Source organism: Pygocentrus nattereri, chromosome 11 (genome assembly GCF_015220715.1).
Source record: "Pygocentrus nattereri isolate fPygNat1 chromosome 11, fPygNat1.pri, whole genome shotgun sequence".
NCBI lineage: Eukaryota > Metazoa > Chordata > Actinopteri > Characiformes > Serrasalmidae > Pygocentrus > Pygocentrus nattereri.
In genome coordinates, this window is record NC_051221.1 from 4,183,376 (window position 1) to 4,202,605 (window position 19,230).

The 19,230-nt window shown below is 45.9% G+C and overlaps 1 pseudogene; it reads right to left on the reverse strand.

Moving 5' to 3' along the window:
• LOC108412015 overlaps positions 1-18,939 on the reverse strand; it is a 380,788-nt pseudogene extending 361,849 nt beyond the window's left edge.
• Positions 18,940-19,230: the final 291 nt, after the last annotated feature.

Consider the following 19,230-nt stretch of genomic DNA (forward strand, 5'->3'; position numbering starts at 1 on the left):
CATGTATATACATCACTGCGGGGCTGACTGACATCTGGAGGTATGAATCCACTGTGGAAAAAGATCGGTTAATACCCCCGTGCGTGTGACAGCGAGTACAGTAGTGGGTTCAGAGAAAGGGGAGTCTGAAAAACCCTTTCTCTCAAATTTCTTGACCAATACCTGATCGCCCGGCTTAAAAGCATGGGTTGAGACCTTGGGAGGGTCTGTGATAGTTTGGTTGACCCTCTCCCAGTATTCATTCAGAACAGTTAACAACCCTGCGGTGTACTCGCTGCGACGCACATCCAAGTCCGCCGTTCCCCCCCAGAGCCGATTTCTGACGCCATGGGAGGGGGAACGGTCGTCCCATGACAATTTCATACGGCGACAGACCACCCAGAGTGTCTGTGCGCGCCATCCGCAGTTTGGCCAAAACTACAGGTAAAACCTTCACCCAATTAGTAGTGTTCTGCGTCTGCATGGCCTTTCGTAACCGCCCTTTTATAGTCCGATTAACCCTTTCGACCATACCCGAGGATTGAGGGTGATAGGGGATGTGGAAAGCCCAGTCTATGCTCAGGTGCTTCGCGAGCATCTGTGTGACTTTGGAGGTGAACGGTGTGCCTTTGTCGGAGTCTATTCCTAAGGGGACACCGTAACGCGGTATGATTTCTTGGCATAGTTTTGTCACAACTGTATTTGCATTTTCTTTATTGCATGGGAATGCCTCTGTCCAACCAAAAATTTATCTACTAAGACCAGTAAATATTTGTGAGGCCCTACAGTCGTCATGTGTGTGAAATCGATTTGCCATTCTTGAAAAGGTGTTTCCGGTTTAGGAAGAACTTGGTGCGGCCCGGCCGGTTTTGGGTTATTCTGTGCACATGTACGACAATGGTCTAATATGCGATCAACGGCAGAGTTCAAATTGTGAATGCAAAACAATTCGGACATGTCATGCTTTACCCCTCTTCGTTCCCGATGCGAAATACCATGAAAATCGGGAACGAGGAACAGAACACAATGTGCGGGCAGGCACAGCCTGCCCCGGGCGTCGCGCAGCGGTTTGACGGCTGGATCGTAGCCCGATGACAGCCAAAGCTTGATATCAGAGTCCGAGGCGGTGGCCTGAATACAGTCAAGATCAAGACCAGGAAGTAAGTCAACCGTGAGTGCAGCACAGGAGAAGGAAGCCGAATTCATAAAAGGGCAAGTGGGGCCATGAAGAGCTCCGCGTTTTGCGGCAGAGTCGGCGGTATTGTTACCAACAGAGTCGGGGTCGCTACTACGCTGGTGAGCGCGAACTTTAACAACGGCCAGTCGGGAGGGCAGGAAGGTAGCCCTGATCAGGTCCTCGATAAGCGACGCATGGGAAATGGGTTTGTTATCAGTAGTAATGAAACCGCGTTGATGCCAGATTCCCCCAAAATCATGAACTACGGCGAAAGCGTAACGGTGGTGTAGAATAGTTATTTAGGAGCTGACAGACCTGATGAGAGGTGTGTAAGGTCAAGTCATGACCTAGAACGATTTTTTCAGCATCCTGTACCATTAGTGCACACGCCGCGACCGCTCGGAGACAGGACGGAAGGCCTCGGGCCGTAACGTCCAATGTTTTAGAATAATATGTGCAAGGGCGCAAACCTCCCCCGTGGGGCTGAGCCAGAACCGCAGCAGCAGTGCCCCCCGACTCCGACACCCACAGGTGAAATGGCAGAGCGTAGTTGGGCAGGCCCAAGGCTGGTGCAGACTGCAGTGAGGACAGTAGAGCAGAATATGCACAGTTCATGGCTGTAGTCCATGTGAGGCGATGAGTCATGGCCTGTTCGTGAGTGAAGGAGGCACGCAGTGTTTTGTCATGCGCGGAGCAGTCAGGAATCCACTGTCTGCAGTAATTGATGAGGCCGAGGAAAGACATCATAGCCTGCTTGATGGCGGGCTTGGGAAGCTGCGTGATGCATGACACTCGGTCAGCGGAGAGGAGGCGTTGACCTTGAGATAGTTCATGACCCAGATATTGGACCCGGGGTAGGCAGAACTGCAGTTTCTTTAGTGAAACCTTGAAGCCCAGTGTAGCCAAGCGCATGAGGACCAGTTTAGATGCCTCAGTGCACGTGGAGCTGTCAGGGGCCGAAATCAGAAGGTCATCTGCATACTGCAGGAGCACAGCACCCCCGGGGAGGGAAAGATCAGAAATGAGGTCTCGGAGCGACGCGGCGAACGCCGCAGGCGAGTCGCAGAAACCTTGCGGCAAACGAGACCACGTGTATTGGCGTTGGCGATGAGTAAAAGCGAAAATCGGCTGGGTGTCAGGTTCAACAGGAATGCTGAAAAAAGCAGAACTAACGTCTAAAACAGTAAAAAATGCGTGTTGACACGGAATGGAGGTCAATATCGAAGAGACATCAGGCACAATTGGGGCGATAGGCACGATGGCGTCATTAAGGCGTCGAAAATCTTGAGTGAATCGCCAAGAACCGTCCGGCTTGGGGACTGGGTTAATCGGTGTGTTATAAGCACTTTGACATGGGACGACCACACCTAAAGAGAGAAGTTTCTGTAGAATAGAGTCTATACCACACAGTTTGTGCTCGGGCAAAGGGTATTGTTTAACAAAAACAGGAGTGGGGCTTTTTAGAGTAGCCTTATATGGTTTACAGTCAACCCTGCCAACATCATCCCTATGTGCAGCCCAAACAGTGTGTGGTATAGAACGCAGAGGCTCAGGAACCTCTGAGGCGTGTGAGACAGACAGCAGAGCAGACACAGGTGATTTAAAGGATTTATTGGCGATGTTGAGATCGCGATTGAAATCTCCCGTGGACACGGTCATGCGCGAACCAGAAAAGGACAGGGATAGACCAAGTTTACTCATTAAATCCCGCCCCATAAGGTTAAAGGGACAATCTGGCATGAACACGAAAGAATGAGTAAATCGCACTGCGTCGCATACAACCTGAAGTGGGGGCGTATACGGAGATGAGAAGGGCTGTCCTGTAATACCCACAGAGCTAGTGATTCTAGATGATAAAGGCCCCTCATAGCGAAGAGAGCGTGGCGCCGGTATCAATGAGAAAATTATAATCAACACCAGATACATTGAGAGACACAACAGGAAGGTCATGATTCAGATGGTTGGCAAGGGGAAGAGCACATTTTGGTAACAAAAAGTGCAGCTGTCCTGTCATTTATCTGTCTCTTCTTAAACCTAACTTGCCTGGCACTGCTGTGGATACACAGTAGTGATCAGACAATGCAACATCCTTAATAGAGGCTGAAATGTTAAGACCCTTTGAGATAACCACATCCAAAGTGTGACCATGGCAATGTGTGCTTCCAGTCACATGCTGAGAAAGTTCAAAAGATTCAAGTACATCATAGAGTTCTTTGGCGTAATTATCCTTGTGATTATCAATATGAATGTTAAAATCACCAGCAATAACAAAATGATCAAATTCAGTAGAAATAAAAGATAACATATCTGTGAAGTCATCAATAAAATTAGCATTGTACCTTGGAGGTCTGTAGACAGTTACTAATAATATTCTTTGTGCCCCCTTTAAAATCGCTTCTAAATATTCAAAAGATGTGAAATCACCAAGTGGTAACTGCTTGCATTGGAACGTATCATTAAACAGCATTGCTACACTTCCGCCTTTCTTGCCGGTGCATGAAACATTTAAATAGTTAAAGTTTGGTGGAGCCGTCTCAGTTAACACAATATCAGCACTATATGAGTTTAATGTCTCTGTTAAAAGCATGAAATCAAGCCTGTGAGTTGTAATTAAATCATTAATTATATAAGACTTATTTGTAAGAGATCTGATATTCAGTAGAACTAACTTAATAACCTGTGCACTTTGTTTCAAAGACTGTGAGTTACCTCCAACATACTGCAGGTTGGATGTATTCACAGTATCTGACCTAAACTCCTTGTTCTTTCTGCTTCTGATACGAACTGGAATGGGAAAGATAATTTGGACACAGGGTCCATGCTTGTTTTGAAAACATGTACCGCTGATATCATCACTGTAGCAGCACAGACCCAAAAGAGAGAATGCGGAAAGGCTGAGCGCAGATGGCGTAAAACCAAACTTCACACACATAAAGAAAGTTTATTCGGTTCACCCCACACCTTTTTCACGTCATACCACGATTTATAGCTTTCATTCATGTAAGATAGGTCTCATCCAGGATCCCCTATGCCCTCATTAATCATGCGATGTGCGGAACCCAAATAGCCCACATCGAAAGTGCCCTCCCTGGGGTATGCGGGTATTTGCGGATTACCTTCGGTCCAACCAGCTAGGTTGGACAAACCCAAATTACATCTACGCATCCATGCAGCCGGTGTCTCTTCCGGCTCTGGTTGGAACGACGTGCCCAGTATGGAAAAATACAGTGAGAGCTGTACTGAGAGTTTCCACTATAGGACGTTCCCTGTCTCCCACTAAGCGCTTAGGTTTAAATGTACCCTCTCTACTCTCACTCTCGTACTCCCGCCCACCCGACAGGGCTGGGTCGGTTCGCTCTGAACACCCAGGTGATCTCGACAACCAGGTAGAGGTCCAAAAACGATTAATTGGACTTACCTGGGTGAAGAGAACACGTCGGAGGTCACCATTTGAAAGGACCGGCCGTTTTTGGTCCGTTCATGAAGAGGAACCAGAGAGTGGATCACCTGTCCTGTGAAAAGTCTCAGTTGCAGCGGGAGCGCTCGGTGCAGGAAGACAGAACGACTCTCTTAATCAATCAAAGAGTTTATTAAGTCTTCTGCACAAAGAAAGAAGGGCACTCCTTCTTTTATACAAACACGTCCTGCCCTGTTGCGTACAAGCAAACAGGGTGGACCCAAATAAGTTGTCTAACAGTCATGAAATGCTAAGCTGACACTCACGGACCACCGGAACTGCCCAAAGGAGGGGGGCTTCTGCTCTGTGTACGATAATCTTACCTACGAAAGAGAACAAATGGTTCTGGACAGAATGTTGTCCCGATAAGAGGAGCAAGTTGTTTGTGCAAAACTGCCAAGGACAGTAGCTATGCTTGCTACAAAGTCTGCTTAGAGCAGAGTTAGAGCAGAGTTAACCCTTTCAGAACCCTTTCGTCTAAAGCTCTGTCCACACTCTGAGCAGGTATACGGTTTCTCTCCTGTGTGAATGTGCTGGTGTACTTGGAGAGAACCCTTTCGTCTAAAGCTCTTCCCACACTCTGAGCAGGTATACGGTTTCTCTCCTGTGTGAATGCGCTGGTGTATTTGGAGAGAACGCTTTAGTCTAAAGCTCTGTTCACACTCTGAGCAGATATACGGTTTCTCTCCTGTGTGAATGTGCTGGTGTATTTGGAGAGAACGCTTTAGTCTAAAGCTCTGTTCACACTCTGAGCAGGTATACGGTTTCACTCCTGTGTGAATGCGCTGGTGTATTTGGAGAGAACTCTTTTGTGTAAAGCTCTGTTCACACTCTGAGCAGGTATACGGTTTCTCTCCTGTGTGAATGCGCTGGTGTATTTGGAGAGAACCCTTTCGTCTAAAGCTCTGTCCACACTCTGAGCAGGTATACGGTTTCTCTCCTGTGTGAATGCGCTGGTGTACTTGGAGAGAACCCTCATGTCTAAAGCTCTGTCTACTCTGAGCAGGTATACGGTTTCTCTCCTGTGTGAATGCTCTGGTGTACTTGGAGAGAATCCTTTCGTCTAAAGCTCTGTCCACACTCTGAGCAGATATACGGTTTCTCTCCTGTGTGAATGCGCTGGTGTATTTGGAGAGAATCCTTTCGTCCAAAGCTCTGTTCACACTCTGAGCAGATATACGGTTTCTCTCCTGTGTGAATGCGCTGGTGTATTTGGAGAGAACCCTTTCGTCTAAAGCTCTGTCCACACTCTGAGCAGGTATACGGTTTCTCTCCTGTGTGAATGCGCTGGTGTATTTGGAGATGACCCTTTCGTCTAAAGCTCTGTCCACACTCTGAGCAGGTATACGGTTTCTCTCCTGTGTGAATGCGCTGGTGTATTTGGAGAGAACCCTTTAGTCTAAAGCTCTGTCCACACTCTGAGCAGGTATACGGTTTCTCTCCTGTGTGAATGCTCTGGTGTACTTGGAGAGAACCCTTTAGTCTAAAGCTCTTCCCACACTCTGAGCAGATATACAGTTTCTCTCCTGTGTGAATGCGCTGCTGTATTTGGAGAGAACGCTTTAGTCTAAAGCTCTGTTCACACTCTGAGCAGATATATGGTTTCTCTCCTGTGTGAATGCGCTGGTGTATTTGGAGAGAATCCTTTCGTCCAAAGCTCTGTTCACACTCTGAGCAGGTATACGGTTTCTCTCCTGTGTGAATGCGCTGGTGTATTTGGAGATGACCCTTTCGTCTAAAGCTCTGTCCACACTCTGAGCAGGTATACGGTTTCTCTCCTGTGTGAATGCGCTGGTGTATTTGGAGAGAACCCTTTAGTCTAAAGCTCTGTCCACACTCTGAGCAGGTATACGGTTTCTCTCCTGTGTGAATGCTCTGGTGTACTTGGAGAGAACCCTTTAGTCTAAAGCTCTTCCCACACTCTGAGCAGATATACAGTTTCTCTCCTGTGTGAATGCGCTGCTGTATTTGGAGAGAACGCTTTAGTCTAAAGCTCTGTTCACACTCTGAGCAGATATACGGTTTCTCTCCTGTGTGAATGTGCTGGTGTATTTGGAGAGAACGCTTTGGTCTAAAGCTCTGTTCACACTCTGAGCAGGTATATGGTTTCACTCCTGTGTGAATGCGCTGTTGTATTTGGAGAGAACCCTTTTGTGTAAAGCTCTGTTCACACTCTGAGCAGGTATACGGTTTCTCTCCTGTGTGAATGCGCTGGTGTACTTGGAGAGAACCCTCATGTCTAAAGCTCTGTCCACACTCTGAGCAGGTATACGGTTTCTCTCCTGTGTGAATGCTCTGGTGTACTTGGAGAGAATCCTTTCGTCTAAAGCTCTGTCCACACTCTGAGCAGATATACGGTTTCTCTCCTGTGTGAATGCGCTGGTGTATTTGGAGAGAATCCTTTCGTCTAAAGCTCTGTTCACACTCTGAGCAGATATACGGTTTCTCTCCTGTGTGAATGAGCTGGTGTATTTGGAGATGACCCTTTCGTCCAAAGCTCTGTCCACACTCTGAGCAGATATATGGTTTCTCTCCTGTGTGAATGCGCTGGTGTATTTGGAGAGAACCCTCATGTCTAAAGCTCCTCCCACACTCTGAGCAGGTATACGGTTTCTCTCCTGTGTGAATGCGCTGGTGTATTTGGAGAGAACGTTTTTGTGTAAAGCTCTGTCCACACTCTGAGCAGATATATGGTTTCTCTCCTGTGTGAATGCGCTGGTGTACTTGGAGAGAACCCTCATGTCTAAAGCTCCTCCCACACTCTGAGCAGGTATACGGTTTCTCTCCTGTGTGAATGCGCTGGTGTATTTGGAGAGAACGCTTTTGTGTAAAGCTCTGTCCACACTCTGAGCAGATATACAGTTTCTCTCCTGTGTGAATGTGCTGGTGTATTTGGAGAGAACCCTTTTGTGTAAAGCTCTGTCCACACTCTGAGCAGATATACGGTTTCTCTCCTGTGTGAATGCGCTGGTGTATTTGGAGCGAACCCTCATGTCTAAAGCTCTTCCCACACTCTGAGCAGGTATACGGTTTCTCTCCTGTGTGAATGCGCTGGTGTACTTGGAGAGAACCCTCATGTCTAAAGCTCTTCCCACACTCTGAGCAGGTATACGGTTTCTCTCCTGTGTGAATGCGCTGGTGTATTTGGAGAGAACGCTTTTGTGTAAAGCTCTGTCCACACTCTGAGCAGATATACGGTTCCTCTCCTGTGTGAATGCGCTGGTGTACTTGGAGAGAACCCTCATGTCTAAAGCTCTTCCCACACTCTGAGCAGATATACGGTTTCTCTCCTGTGTGAATGCGCTGGTGTATTTGGAGAGAACGCTTTTGTTTAAAGCTCTTCCCACACTCTGAGCAGATATACGGTTTCTCTCCTGTGTGAATGTATTGGTGTATTTGGAGATGACCCTTTTGTGTAAAGCTCTGTCCACACTCTGAGCAGGTATACGGTTTCTCTCCTGTGTGAAGGCGCTGGTGTACTTGGAGAGAACGCTTTTGTCTAAAGCTCTTCCCACACTCTGAGCAGATATACGGTTTCTCTCCTGTGTGAATGCGCTGGTGTATTTGGAGAGAACGCTTTTGTTTAAAGCTCTTTCCACACTCTGAGCAGATATACAGTTTCTCTCCTGTGTGAATGAGCTGGTGTTTTTTGAGACTACTCTTCATAGGAAAGCTCTTTCCACAGTCTGAGCAGTGGTGTTTGCCCATGTTCTTTTGTGCCGTTATGCGAGCTGTGTTCTTGCAGAAAGTAGTAGTGCAGGTTTTCTGAGTCCTAGAGCTTCTAGACACCAGTTTCCCACACTCTCACAAGTATGACATATTCCTCTTGGCAGCTTTACTGATTTGTTTGTGGAAGTAAATTTGAACTGTATAGGAATGTGGACATTAGAAGCAGCAGGAGACTTGCAACGTCACTCGTTTCTGGAGGAGGAAAAAAATGGGGGAAACAAGTTAAATTCAGTGATCAAAAGAAGCAATAAAATAGGGGCAAGCACACTGGTTAATGTTTAAAGTAGTCAAATAAAAAACCAAACCTCACGCACAGTTTTTCACAAAAGTGAGACAAAAGCCTTTCTTTGTCCAAAAAACAAGTCTTGTCTTTGACTCAGACAACTTTGTCAGTCCAAAGACATTGCTTATAAAAGTGGAAACTGTACAAAGTTCTTTCAAGCTAAAGATACTCAAAACAGAGTTAAAAGCAGCAAAAGAGAGCTACTTTCACAAGCTGAGTAGTATGCCATCAGCTGAGAACCTGTCAGCTGTAGAGAAAAATCCTCAAGATGTGACCATTTACAAAAGGCTCTATTTTAGGACCATTATTATTTACACTATACATGTTACCGTTAGGCACAGTCATAAGTAACTATGGCATTAACTTTCATTGCAACTAACATGCAGGTGTACATATCAGCCAAGCCTGATAACAAATACAACTTGAAAAAAATAGAGGACTGTGTAAAAGACGTGAAATGCTGGATGGTACGCTACGTCTTCCTACTAAACAGTAACAAAACAGAGGTTCTCCTTCTGGGTGCAAAATTGGCAAGAAATAAATGATCAGCCTCTCCATGGATCATGCAGTGAGCATCTGGTGGCCGGGCACCATGAGTAAATGAGTCCAGCCCGAAGGAGCTGCATGAGTCCCCCCTCCCATCGACCCACCACCGATGGGAGGGGCAGTAGTAGGGGTTCCGTGCTTTGTGGATCGGGCAGTGTCCGAAGGCGTGGGCCTTGGCGTTCTGATCCTCGGTTGCTGAAACTGGCTTTTGGAACTTGGAACGTTACCTCACTGGCGGGGAAGGAGTCTGAGTTGGTGCGTGAGGTTGAGAGATACCGGCTAGATATAGTCGGGCTCACCTCAACACACAGCTTGGGCTCTGGGTCCAATCTCCTTGAGAGGGGCTGGACTTTATTCTTTTCTGGAGTTGCCCTCCAGAACTTTTGGATTTCTGTGCAAACCACAGTTTATCCATCACGAACACCATGTTTGAACACAAGGATGTCCATAAGTGCACATGGCACCAGGACACCCTAGGCCGCAGTTCAATGATTGACTTTGTAGTCGTGTCATCTGACTTGCGGCCATGTGTTTTGGACACTCGGGTAAAGAGAGGAGCTGAGCTGTCAACCGATCACCACCTGGTGGTGAATTGGATCAGGTGGTGGGGGGAAGATGCCGGTCAGACCAGGCACCCAAACATATAGTGAGGGTGTGCTGGGAACGTCTGGCAGAAGATCTTCTACTCACACCTCCGTCAGAACTTTGACCAGATATCGGGGGAGGTGAGGGGGAGTCCTACCGGGCGTGGTTGGCCTGTGAGACACCAGAGGCAACTGGCAGGTATCGACAAGCCAAGCGATCTGCGGCTTCAGTCATCGCCAAGACTTAAACCCGGGTGTGGGAGGAGTTTGGTGAGGCCTTGGAAAGTGAGTTTAAGTCGGCTCCGAAAAGATTCTGGCAAACCGTCAGGTTACTCAGAAGGGGAAACCAGTGTGCCACTAGCACTGTATATAGTGGAGATGGTGTGCTGTTGACTTCAACTGAAGACGTCATTGGGTGGTGGAAGGAATACTTTGAGGACCTTCTCAATCCCACCGACATGTTCTCCCGTGAGGAGGCAGAGTCTGGGGACACGGGAATAGGCTTGTCCATATCTTGTCGCTAAGGTAGTTAAAAAACTCCTTGGTGGCAAGGCTCCAGGGATGGATGAGAACCGTTCGGAGTTCCTCAAAGCTCTGGATGTTGTAGGGCTATCTTGGCTGACACGCCTTTTCAACATTGCGGGGGCAGTGCCACTGGATTGGCAGACTGGGGTTTTGGTGCCTCTTTTTAAAAAGGGTGGAGAGCCCTCTCTGGGTCGGGGATTAGCTCTTGCCTCAAGTGGAGGAGTTTAAGTATCTCGGGGTCTTGTTCACGAGGATGCTGCCCCCACGACCCGAACCCCAGAGAAGTGGAAGATAATGGATGGATGGATAGATGGATAAATCATCAGATTTAATTTTAAATCTCGACGACTTTCCAGTTACACCTGGTTCTGGAGCAAAACATCTTGCTGTCGCCATTGATTCAGATTGTAAGATTGTGAAAATGGAAAAAAATGTCCATTGCTGTGTAAAAAAAGGAGTTTTGCCAGTTTATTGGAAAATATGAAATATGAAATAAGCTCTAGGCACAAAAGAACATCTCCACACTGGCATATAGTTCTGATTCTTTTAAAATACCATTAAATATCCTATAGTTGGAAAGGAAAGATCCCTTAAAGAATATGTAGTTTGGTGGTCAAGATCCCCAGATCGCTTCCATTGGTATACTAATGGATCTTAGTTTTAGCAGTCATGTCAAAGCAGTTACACAATCAGCATTTTATCACCTTGAGAATATCAACAAGATTAGAGACTTTCTGACAAAACCAGACCTGATTCACAATGCAGGCTGCAGAGTTCCTACTAAGAGTAAAAGAAGGAACACACCCTTAGAATGGGAGACTTGCAACGTGACAATCCACCCGAAAAATCGGCTGGAATTGCACGGTGCAGTAATGTCAACATTGACCAGAATCTCAAAAGAACATTCCCAAAATCTTATGGAATCCATGCCACAAAGAACTGAGGCCGTTTTCAGAGCAAAGGAAGCCCTACTGAGTATTAGTATAGATTAGCTAATAAAGTGCGCAGTGAGTGTACAACACCATTGCCTTTAGTAAAGATGTCTTGAAGAACCATTATTCAATTATTCAACCTGATTCACTGCTTTCCACTTCAGCTTCATTTTTCTCTTTTAGGTGCTATGTACACGTAGTCATAACTGTAACTAAAAATATATTGTGCTGTGTATAACTACACTCACTGGCCACTTTATTAGGTACACCTTGCTAGTAAAAGGTTGGACTCCTTTTGCCTTTAGAGCTGCCTTAATTCTTCGTGGCACACTTTCAACAAGGTGTTGGAAACATTCCTCAGAGATTTTGGTTGGTTATTTGAGTTCCTGTTGCCTTTCTATCATCTCGAACCAGTCTGCCCTTCTCCTTTGACCTCTCACATCAACAAGGCATTTTCGTCCACACAACTGACCGCTCACTGGATATTTCCTCTTTTTCGGACCGTTCTCTGTAAACCCTAGAGATGGTTGTGCGTGAAAATCCCAGTAGATAAGCAGTTTCTGAAATACTCAGACCAGCCCGTCTGGCACCAACAACCACGCCACGTTCAAAGTCCCTTAAATCCCCCTTCTTCCCCGTTCTGATGCTCGGTCTGCACTTCAGCAAGTTGTCTTGACCACCTCTACAGGCCTAAATGCAGAGTTGCGGCCGTGTGATTGGCTGATTAGCTATTTATGTTAACAAGCAACTGAACAGGTGTTGAGTGAGTGTATACTAACATGTATATGGTGGTGAAATGAATATTTGATTTCACACAACTGCTCAAAAATTCTCTCAACTACTTCCACCATTCCTGTCCTCTACTGCACCTCATGTTCACGTCAGTTCTACTTCTCTCTACTCCTTTCAGGATTTGCTATTGTGCTCAAATGCCTTCTGTCATCTTCACAAAACGTTTCATTCATTCTCCAACCAGATACTGCACAAATAGCATATCTGGAAATATGAAGTATTAATATACTCAGAACAGACCATATCCTGGGCTTTTCCTTACTTTACTTTTCTTGCAGAGACAAATATGCAAGTCAGTACTTGCAATATATCATTCATTGCCAATATCCTGAAATATCGAGAGCTAATATGCTGTAGAGTTCAGTGCTATGAAAACAGACACACACATAGGTTTGCTATGTTAACCAGCTGTTGTTGCCCACAGCCACGCTGTATATAAACAGAATTTTCTAAAAGTTCGCTTTAGCCTCACTATGTCTTATTTTATCAACTGTCAGTGCTAGACTTCCCTAGGTCTTCACTGCCAGCCAGCAGGCTAGCCCTGCCTTCACAAGAATATGAGTGTATACAATAACCCAGTAAAATAAATCCTGCAGAGCACAGCTTTTTTTTCTAAACCGCTTATCATTCTTGGTAGCAGGAGGGTGCTGGAGCCTATCTCAGCTGTCATTGGGTGAAAGGCAGGTTACAACCTTATCAGGTTGCCAATCCACTGCAGGGTGCTGTAGAACTATTAACCTAAAACTGACTCTGATAGCTTCCCTTGAACCAGACAACCTTGACCATCACACAGACAAGCTCTAGGCACAAAAGAACATCTACACACATCTCTGATTCTTTTAATACCCTTGAAAAAAATATAGTTTGTTGGTCAAGATCCCCAGACCACTACTACTGCTGTTAATATTAGTAGTATAATAACTCTGTAGGTAGTCTGACCAGAGGAGGATTTGATTTGGCCTTAATTTCTCATCTTTCACAGTTCCATATACTCCTCAATTAAGACCTTCCTATAGGCAATCTGAGGTTCAGAGAGGGTAGGTGCACAAACATGTTCAACCACATTCCTCAATAGAAGCAGCATCTGCCACACTGCATCATCTGGGCTCACAATTTTGTCATACAGCACAACTGGCAAAAACATAGCAACCACCAATTTTTAGAGGCTTGTCCTCCAAGCTTAAGTTCTTTACCCAGAACAGCAACTGGTTTGTTAGCACTTTCACCGGGAAAGACTTTCCGCCTGTCATTAAGACATTCAAAGCTAAACCAGTGTGCTTTGACAAAATGTTGCAGGCACAGAGCCAGATCGAGATCAACTACACCCCCCAAACAAATCATGGATGATGCCAGGCGGTAGTCCGGGCTGGCACACGTGAAAATGCCTCAACTTGTGGAACACACTACTGGTTTTAATCCCTTCGTGTGCTGCCAGTTCCTGGTGATCAGTCAAAAACACACGGACTCATTGGTCCTGTTTGGGTCTCTCTGTGATGCACAGAAGACAGAATTTAACTGAGACTCCTCAGCTTAGAGTATAAAACTCGTCTCCTCTGCTGACCAGTTTCTGCTCCGCCATGCTGACCAGTATAAACCTTTCGCTGTGACGCGCCACGCATGCGCAGAACGTTCTTACACCTTCCGATAGGGAATGTAATTGGATTCAGGCGTTTACGCGGCTATCATTCTTTTTTTAACTGATTATTTAGAGGGTTACCCACCTCGGATAGAAACTGTATTCCGACTGGCCTCAATCAGATTAGTCTATTCCGATCGAGGTGTTTACGTGGACGTATTCTATTCTGATTGAGCTATTAGTAGGATTATTGACGGATTATGAGGCTGCATGTAAACGTGGCTATTGTAAAGCTTCTTGCCAAACTCCTGCAAAGCATGCTGTGTCACACCATGTTCTTGAAGGTCTGTTATTAACCTGTTCATTGTAAATTCATGCTGGATGTCCTGTAGGGTTCTCACCTCACCCGCAGTTTCTGTTATTGTCGATGCAGGGACCATATGCTTTACTTGCAGGCCAAGAAAAAAGAGAGACAAGTTTTCAGTGTATTTATCAATAAGTGGCTCTATATGAACGACTTCTACCTCTTTTCACTGAAGTCGTCTAAACGCTCTATTGTTCCAGCAAGATGAGTAGAAGCGGTTTCATCCCAGTTTTTGTGAAAATGGTTATTAATATGTTGTCTGACGTCTGAGACAGTTTCATGATAGTTTTGTAAAGGTTTTGGTCTAATCTAATTCATTTACTTCATTCATGGTGAAAGGATACAAGATACAAGGATGCGTAATGAGGCTAAAATAGTCCCTAAAGAAAAAGATTTTCCACTATTTTCCATCCACAACATTCCATATAAACTGAGAAGATTTGTGTAGGTTCTCTTCGGTGGTTCTGGATGGTAAATAAAATGTCTATATCTGTGTTAGAGTCATGGTAACGCCTGGTTCCCATCGCAACTACTGTAAAGAGATCTGAACCATTTCACACCAAACTGCTCTGAATCTTTCTGTTTACATCTTAAACACTGAATTATAGAGTAAATTATTAAAAAGGCAGAATTTTCCTTTCATTTTCATGGTGTTACTACTAGCACAGCCAATTATTAGTATTTATTAATAATTATTAGTAATTATTATTGGTATTACTACTAGCCACAGTCATTCATTAACTTCAAATAGAAGATTTGATTAAGATCTTTACAAATACACTAAAATAATGTGGCTTTATACCAGCAGGAGACACACACCACTAACTTACCTCATCATATTGTGAGAATTTTGATGAAATATTTCCCTGAATCACAGATTAATAAAAGTTTCCTAAAATCGCTGCGTTAAAAATGACTGGAATAAAGTTACAGTCAAATGCCTGAAGCAGATAAATCCCCTCAGTAGAAGACAGGCCCAGCACTGTCTATACGAATGGGACAGATGAACTCTTGACCCAGACACAGGCCATGTATTGTATAAGGCAGTGGTGGACGGTAACTGAGTAACTGAGTAAATGTAATTAGTTTCTGTACTTTAGTATTTTTGGTGTATCTGTACTGAAGTTTCTCCGTTCTGGGCGACTTTTTCCTTTCACTCCACTACATTTCAGAGTCTAATATCCGAGTTTTCCTCCTACATTTTGAGAAATCTGTCGTTCCTTTTGGTTTCTGTGTGTATAAAAACGTAACATGTCAAAGCGAAAGAAGCGCAAAGCCAGAGCACCAATCAGGGCCCAGCGGTCACTTTGTTTAGAGCTGGTTTTGACCTGTTGGTCATACCGACCCAGTGCAGCACGCGGTTCAACGTCAGCGCAGCAGCGTAAAACTTTGGGAGAGTCTGTTCAACATAAATGATGAACTAACCTAACTTTGTGTAAATAGAGCTCAATATAGAAATATGTCCACATATGCAGTCGAGACTGACGCGGCTTTTTTCTGAATTTCTACAAACACTTTCATTTTATAGTAAATTAGTTTGGGCTGTGAAAGGGTTAACTCTGCTCTAACTCTGCTCTAACTCTGCTCTAAGCAGACTTTGCAGCAAGCATAGCTACTGTCCTTGGCAGTTTGCACAAACAACTTGCTCCTCTTATCGGGAAAACATTCCGTCCAGAACCATTTGTTCCCTTTTGTAGGTAAGATTATCGTACACAGAGCAGAAGCCCCCCTCCCTTGGGCAGTTCCGGTGGTCCGTGAGTGTGTTTCTGTCAGCTTAGCATTTCATGACTGTTAGACAACTTATTTGGGTCCACCCTGTTTGCTTGTACACAACAGGGCAGGACGTGTTTGTATAAAAGAAGGAGTGCCCTTCTTTCTTTGTGCAGAGGACAATAAACTCTTTGATTGCTTATAAGAGTGGTTCTGTCTTCCTGCACCGGGCGCCCTTGCTTTACTGGGAGATTCCACAGGACAGGTGATCCACTCTCTGGTTCCTCTCCATAAACGGACCAAAATCGGCCGCTCCTTACAGGCTGGTTTATGTTTATGAACAGAGGCCTACAGATCAACACAGTAAAGTTTTAAAACTAGACGTCAGGAATGGTTGGAAATAAGGGTCTCCAAAAGAAGCGTTAAACTAAGAAGTAATGGGATCTAAACGTAAATTGAGGTCATATAAGAAAGGGGGGGGGGCATTGTGGTGGAACCATCTCTCCACCTGAAGCACAATGAAGAAGGTCTTTTCCTTCCACAGAACTCAGCGACTGAGGTCTGTGTTTCTTTTCTTTTACCTTTTGCAGAAAACCTTTTAGTTTTATGACCTTTTGCATGAGTGACCAGAAATACAGCTAGAACAAAACCTAACTTAGAATAATCAGCTGTAAAACCACACATGTCCATCCCGGGGTCAGAGGAAGAACAGCTCTAGGCCCCCACACTGTCATCATACTGAAAGGTTAACTTTCCTTTGGCTTGTCTCTTCCCCAGTGACTAACATGTATTAATAAACTCAGACTCTGCTGAGGGTGCACGGGTGTCTGCCCTTTGTGCATACTTACAGGCTGTTAATAACTATTGTTCCTCTTTTATTATTAGCAAGATGGCGGCGCGACGTGCGGTCGCTGCGGCTTACGGCTCTCTCTTTCAGTGCTCTTTTTTGTTGTTTTTGTACTTCTTTCTTGTTTGTTTGTGCACTTTCTGTTCTGCGAACATCCATTACACCCGCCAGAATCTTTTGGACATCGGTGCCCAGCACCAGTTTGCTGTTTCAAGTGACTTTCGACACACACATAACATCCCAGACAACATAGCGAGACCGCCGGGCTCTCCGTGGATTGTTATCGGGTCTGGGAGGCAGCGCAGACGGAGGAAGGAGAGGAAGCAGAAGCGAGGCCGCAGGTCTGGTGCTATGCTAAGGCTAAGGAATCAACCACACAAGCCACCTCTCCCGAGCCTCTATCTCTCCAATGCCAGATCCCTGGTGCATAAAACGGACGACTTGGAACTACAGCTTGCTGGAAATCGCTATGTTCGTGACTGCTGTGTCTTGATTATTACCGAAACCTGGCTTCATCCGGCGATACCCGATGCTAGCGTGCAGCTAGCAGGCCGCACTCTGCTGCGCTGGGACAGGACTGAGAACTCCGGCAAGAGCAGAGGTGGGGGGCTGTGTATTTACGTGCATGATAACTGGTGTAACAACGGGACAATCATAGACAAACACTGCTCCCCAGATCTAGAGTACATGTCGGTAAGATTTCGGCCCTTTTCGATGCCTAGAGAGCTAACAATAGCGATCGTAACAGCTGTATATATACCGCCAGACGCTAATGTAAACAAAGCGCTCTCTCTCCTGCTGAACACCGTAAACGAGCAGCAGCGCGCTCACCCTGACGGTGTTCACGTGATTGCAGGAGACTTTAATAAGGCCAACTTGAAGACGGTACTACCGAAATTCTACCAGCATGTAAAGTGTTCAACTAGGGGGGAGAACACTCTGGATCATGTTTACACGAATATTAAGCACGCGTACAGAGCCATACCCCTCCCCCACCTCGGACAGTCAGACCATCTTTCCCTTCTGCTCTCCCCAACCTACACCACCCCTACGGCGCAGAACCAGGCCCACCATAAAGACTGTTACAACCTGGCCTGACAATGCACTCTCAAAACTACAGGACTGCTTTGAACAGACAGACTGCCTCCCCCTTTGACTGCCTGCGTGCACGAGGGAAGGGCTGTGTGTGGATAAATGAGGGGACTAACCCTTCTCTTGTGTGCTTTTGCTGAATAAACTCTGTCTCAATACGAGAGTGTTTGTTTCTCACTGCACCGAGCGCGCTCTACCTTAGGTCTTAGCGGGATCTGCCGAGCTGGTTTATCGCTTCATTCTCTGGTTTCTGAGGGAGAATACGGTCCAAGAAGACCCTTCTTAACACATACCAACCCCCCTTTCTCAGTGTATTCACACTCGCAGTAGACCATCGTCTAAAACAGGAGGTACAAGAAAAACCATCTGCTGGAGAATCTGCTGGAGCCACACTCATCAGCCAAGGTACCAGCCGTTCACCAGCACAGAACCCCCCCAATCAATCTGACGGACCCCCTCCCCTATCACCCACCCTTAAAATTGAAAGGGAATTCCACGGATCTTTCAAAAGTCCCCCATAATTCAGTCCCTGAGATGTGAACAGAGACTCAAAGTGGGTTTGGTGTGAAATGGGTCAGATCTCTTTACAGTGGTGGTGATGGGAACCAGGCGTCGCCATGACTACAACACAGATATAGACACTTTATTTACCATCCAGAACCACCAGAGAACCTACACGAGTCTTCTGAGCTTATATGGAATGTTGATGATGGAAAACAGTGGAAAATCTGGAATAATGAGTTTTCTTTGGGGACTATTTTACCGCACAGCGCCCTGCATGTCTCCCTCCACCATGAATGGAGTTGAAGTTCTCTAAACTCTCATAAAACAGCGTCTCAGTCATCAGGCAGTGAATTCAGAACCAGTTCATGTAGGAACTTTCTGTAGGAGCTTTTAGAGGGACGTCTGGTTCCCATCACCACCACTGGGAACGGTTCTGACTCTAGAACTGAGCGTTTCACACCAAACCGCTCTGAACGACTCTGTTTACATCGGTCTGCTGAAACAATCTTAAGGAACTGAACAACTTAGATGTGAAATAAACTGCTGAAGCTCTGAAGTGAGAGGAGAGTCCAGCAGTACTGAGCAGCAGTAAAAGAGCCAGAGTCACAGAGCTGAGAGCTCCACCAGCCTCCTCAGCTCAGAGGACGGTTCAGCTCACACACCCCACCTGTTTTACACCACTCTGCTCTAAAAGAGATAATTTATCCCCCGTTTCTGTAAAAACACGGAGTTAAACAGCTGTTTACCTTCAGCAGAGCAGCTCCTGAGCGTCTCTCTGAGCACTGCGGACCTCCTTCTGCTCTATACCGGCTCTGGAGCAGCAGCTATAGCAGCAGCGCCTCCGCCTGAACTGCAGTGGAGACTCACTGTGGACGGGATTTTCAATCCCACCCGTACTCACACAAACCCCGCCTTCTGCACGTCGATGAGCGGCCTCTCTGATTGGCCGGTTGAGGACTCGCTCACGTTACCGTAGCAACTGTTGATAGCATTCTGGCTCTTTTCAGTGAGTCAGATCGAGCGACTCAGCTCACCAAAAAGAGTCGACTCTCGGCTCTCAAGCGCGTCTTGTTTGTACCCTATAGTTTAATAAAAAACCTTACTCCTGTTTATAATATACTAATATAATACTA